Genomic DNA, 4,787 nt, shown 5'->3' with positions numbered 1-4,787 from the left:
ACTTGGATAACTGTGGCAATTCTAGAGCTAATACATGCAGTGAGCCTGGAGCCCTTTGGGTAACGGGTGCTTTTATTAGACCAAGATCGATCGGGTTTCGGCCCGTATTGTGTGGTGACTCTGGATAACTTTGTGCTGATCGCATGGCCACGAGCCGGCGACGTTTCTTTCAAGTGTCTGCCTTATCAACTTTCGATGGTAGGTTACTTGCTTACCATGGTTGTTACGGGTAACGGAGAATCAGGGTTCGATTCCGGAGAGGGAGCCTGAGAAACGGCTACCACATCCAAGGAAGGCAGCAGGCGCGCAAATTACCCACTCCCGGCACGGGGAGGTAGTGACGAAAAATAACAATACGGGACTCTTTTGAGGCCCCGTAATTGAAATGAGTACACTCTAAATCCTTTAACGAGGATCAATTGGAGGGCAAGTCTGGTGCCAGCAGCCGCGGTAATTCCAGCTCCAATAGCGTATACTAAAGCTGCTGCGGTTAAAAAGCTCGTAGTTGGATCTCAGTTCCAGACGAGTAGTGCATCTACCCGATGCGACGGCTCGGACTGAACATCATGCCGGTTCTTTCTTGGTGCACTTCATTGTGTGCCTCGAGATGGCCGGTGCTTTTACTTTGAAAAAATTAGAGTGCTCAACGCAGGCGAGTCGCCTGAATAAACTTGCATGGAATAATAGAACAAGACCTCGTTTCTGTTCTGTTGGTTTTTGGAATACGAGGTAATGATTAAGAGGGACGGACGGGGGCATTCGTATTGCGGCGCTAGAGGTGAAATTCTTGGACCGTCGCAAGACGAACTACTGCGAAAGCATTTGCCAAGAATGTTTTCATTGATCAAGAACGAAAGTCAGAGGTTCGAAGGCGATCAGATACCGCCCTAGTTCTGACCATAAACGATGCCAACCAGCGATCCGCCTGAGTTACTCAAATGACTCGGCGGGCAGCTTCCGGGAAACCAAAGTATTTGGGTTCCGGGGGAAGTATGGTTGCAAAGCTGAAACTTAAAGGAATTGACGGAAGGGCACCACCAGGAGTGGAGCCTGCGGCTTAATTTGACTCAACACGGGAAAACTTACCCGGCCCGGACACTGGGAGGATTGACAGATTGAGAGCTCTTTCTTGATTCGGTGGATGGTGGTGCATGGCCGTTCTTAGTTGGTGGAGCGATTTGTCTGGTTAATTCCGATAACGAACGAGACTCTAGCCTATTAAATAGGTGCGGGGTTCCCAGCACCTTACAACCTTCTTAGAGGGACAAGCGGCTCCTAGCCGCACGAAACAGAGCAATAACAGGTCTGTGATGCCCTTAGATGTCCGGGGCCGCACGCGCGCTACACTGAAGGAAGCAGCGTGTCTTTATCCCTGTCTGAAAAGACTGGGTAACCCGTGGAACTTCTTTCGTGATTGGGATAGGGGCTTGCAATTGTTCCCCTTGAACGAGGAATTCCCAGTAAGCGCGAGTCATAAGCTCGCGTTGATTACGTCCCTGCCCTTTGTACACACCGCCCGTCGCTACTACCGATTGAATGATTTAGTGAGGTCTTCGGACCGATGTCCGGCGCGGCCTTTCGGTTGCGCCGGTCTGTTGGAAAGATGACCAAACTTGATCATTTAGAGGAAGTAAAAGTCGTAACAAGGTTTCCGTAGGTGAACCTGCGGAAGGATCATTAACGGATTGTGAAGGGTGAGCGCCTCAGCTGCGTCTGCGCCCGACACTTTCTGCCGCTGACCCCGTTTGGACGCGGGGTCGGCTTTTCCCCACGGGGCTGCCTGAATGTGGAGCGGCACCCCGTGACAAATTGTTGCGCCCAGCGGACGCCAACACCGCGACCTTGGACGGTCGGCCAGGTGGCGGACGCGGGTACAAACGGCGCAACGCACTCATAGGTCGGCTTTCGACCCGCCACTGCACCGTGGCTCGAAGCGCTCGAAATGCGCGACCCGACCGCTGCGGGACCGCCTAGTACTGTAAACAGGAGCGGCGGAGCGCGAACGGCGAGTCGTGGTTACGTCGGTAGAAGGCGAGGCTGCGCGTTCCCGAAACGCCAGCCGAGTGCCCTCCCGACCGTTCGAGCGTGCAAGAACGAGACCCGACAATCGCGCGGCGACTGCCAAGTACGAGAGGAACGGCACAAGCGTCGGCGGTCGGTCAAGGAACTGGCGATGTGACGGGTCCGCTGTGCACCAGTGCATACCGTCCCGCCGTCCGCGGCAAGCGCCTCCGCGTCCTCGGGTGACGGAGGCTGCCGGTCGGTTCTTGCAGGCGAGGGATCTCGCTGGCACCGGTTCGCGTTGACGCGCGGCCGGTCATGGCACGGCGATGCGACGGCCGAGGTGCGCAGTACTCGATGGAGGAACCGCACGCTCCGATGACCGTCCCGCCCTCCGCGGCGTATGCGTACCGACCGTAATGGTTGCAGCAGCGCCGGCCGGCTTTTGAATTCGCCACACGAAACACGGTGCGAGATCGCGGTTAGGGGAGCGTCGACGTTGCCAGGCGTTTTGCTTGCTGCCGAGGGAAAGGCGGCACGGCCACGTCGCGCTCGTCGCGATTAGCGGGTCTGCGCGCTTTGGGAAGGTGCCGCAACGACTTGCCGAAAGAGGAAGCACGGAAGAACGAGGGACTTGGACGTCCCGACAATTGAACGCACTTGCGGCCAGGCCCTTGCTGGCTTCGTTCTTCCGCCTCGAGTAGGCTCGTACGCGGCTCCGGCGCCGAAAGTGGTCCTTGGCACCGACTTCGGTGGACGTGGGAAGTGCCGCGCAAGTACGGCGCGCCTGGCTCCACCTGTTGGCTAAAGTAGGCAGCCGGATCGGCATTTTGGTGTGCGGTGGCAAACCGTGGATGCGAAAAAAGCTTGTGCGATTTCGTGGAACAAAAAGCGGGGGTCCCCCTTTTTATGCGGAGGAGACCGACCCGCCTGCCGTGGTGAACCGCGACGCCACGGTAAAAACGGGAGAGGCTTGTCGATGGGACCGTGCATCCCGCGCTCCACGGAGGCCGGGAGGCGGCCGCCCGAGGAAATGTGTAGCCGTCGAGGCCCGCATCTGCGTGCACTCTTATCCAAATGGGTGTACCGCAGGCATTTTCTGGTTAGGCGGGCCAATGAGAGCGAGCACACAACGATACCTACGGGTCCGGCTTGGAGAACCGGCTTCGACGCCTCCCGAGTATTTATAGAGGGGTGGACCACGAAAGCACTCGCAAGTAGCGAAAGCGAAACGCCGTCCGAAACACACCGTTTGCTCGATTTGCGGCAGCCGAAAAAGGCGCGGCAGAGTTTTGGAGTCCAAGCGTGCGCTGAAAAGCGCCCTTCTTGGCCACTGTTTGGCCGAGTGCCAGAAACGTTTGGTTTTGACTGTACGGAATTGAACAAACACTTTTTCACGACTCTAAGCGGTGGATCACTCGGTTCTCGGGTCGATGAAGAACGCAGCCAGCTGCGAGACTTGGTGTGAATTGCAGGACACACTGAGCACTGATTCTTTGAACGCACATTGCGGCCTTGGGTCTTCCCTTGGCTTCGTCTGTCTGAGGGTCGGATCACATATCAAGAGAGCCTTCGGCGCACAAGGGAACGTGAGCCGTCGACTCGTTTTGACCGCGTCGGCAACACGGACAGCACGCTGAACACCTCACAGCGAGCGCCAACAGCGGCCACTCAAGGGCGAGACGGTGGCGACCGTCGTGCCAGAGCCCAACCGAAACGGGGGCGACCGACTGCATTGAGGATGTGGCACCTCGTTGAGACCGCCGCAGGACTTCGAGTCGGAAGGAAGCCTGCAGGGAAAGTGCGGTCGAGGTTGCGTACTCCTCTCTGCGACCGGGCGCGCAAGAGCTGCGAGAGCCACGGACGCGCAACTTTAACGCACGGTAAACACGAGGAGCGAAAGCCGGCCAGCAAAGCTTCTCCAGCCGTGCGCAAAGTGCGCGAGATCGCAGCCTTGCGTTGCGCTTGTTGCCCTCGAAGTAAGCAGGGTGTCCCGTAGACCGGGCGCTCGAACACGCTGCGGGGCCGTGCCTCCTCCAGGCTTTGCCGCGCGAACAGGGAACGTTCGCGCGCAAAGCGCAGGGAGGTGAGGAGGCTGCGCCCGACGTTTGCGGTTCGCTGCGTACGCGGTTGATGCGGAGAGCACGGCGCGACGACTTGCCGCGAAGCGGAAAAAGTCTCCCGCACGAGTTGGCGAAACGTTGGCGAAGCTTAAGGCGTTCTCGTCGTAGTCCGCCGTCGGTCTAAGTGCTTCGCAGTTCCCGTCCCGTTCAAAAAACTGGGCCACTCCAGTTGGGGCGGGGGCGACGCTACACGAGACGATGCCTCTCGCCAGGCTGCGTGGCTGCCCTTGCGGCGGCGGCGACTGGCCTCGGCGGTGTTTGGGCTTTCGACACGGTCGTTTATCACGCAACTGCTCGGACGACGCACGCGCGCAGCGGAATGCCGCTTGCCAGCCTTGTGAAGATGTGACCCTGTACAGGGTTGCGGGCGCACTTGGTAGGGCGTCGTACTCGGTTCGCGATGGGTTTACGAACGTGTCCCGTCACTTCCACGTCACACCGGTTGTGCGCCGCACGCGTGCAGCGGGGAAGCCGATTGCCAGCCTTGTGAAGAAGTGGCCCTGTACAGGGTTGCGGGCGCACTTGGTAGGGCGAGCGCACGCGGTCGTGCAGGAAGTTGATGGAAGCGAATGTATCCGCTGTCGACCTCAGATCAGGCGAGACAACCCGCTGAATTTAAGCATATCACTAAGCGGAGGAAAAGAAACCAACAGGGATTCCCCG

At 58.3% G+C, this 4,787-nt stretch overlaps 2 non-coding genes and 1 pseudogene across 2 annotated transcripts in view; all 3 read left to right on the top strand.

The window, feature by feature from the left end:
- On the top strand, nucleotides 1-1,680 carry LOC142796029 (small subunit ribosomal RNA; annotated as a pseudogene; the record flags this gene model as incomplete).
- A 1,719-nt stretch (nucleotides 1,681-3,399) lies between these two features.
- LOC142796026 (5.8S ribosomal RNA) lies at nucleotides 3,400-3,552 on the top strand. The gene has a single exon (XR_012893490.1). It is a non-coding gene; the product is annotated as a 5.8S ribosomal RNA (ribosomal RNA).
- A 1,154-nt stretch (nucleotides 3,553-4,706) lies between these two features.
- The window catches only part of LOC142796027 (large subunit ribosomal RNA), a 3,958-nt gene continuing 3,877 nt past the window's right edge, over nucleotides 4,707-4,787 (top strand). Inside the window, exon 1 of the ribosomal RNA XR_012893491.1 lies at nucleotides 4,707-4,787. This exon is cut by the window's right edge and continues 3,877 nt beyond it. This is a non-coding gene — a ribosomal RNA (large subunit ribosomal RNA).

This window comes from Rhipicephalus microplus, unplaced genomic scaffold (assembly GCF_043290135.1).
Source record: "Rhipicephalus microplus isolate Deutch F79 unplaced genomic scaffold, USDA_Rmic scaffold_1031, whole genome shotgun sequence".
Taxonomy (NCBI): domain Eukaryota; kingdom Metazoa; phylum Arthropoda; class Arachnida; order Ixodida; family Ixodidae; genus Rhipicephalus; species Rhipicephalus microplus.
The sequence above is the reverse complement of the archived record's forward strand: the minus strand, read 5'-3'. Positions and strand labels throughout refer to the sequence as shown.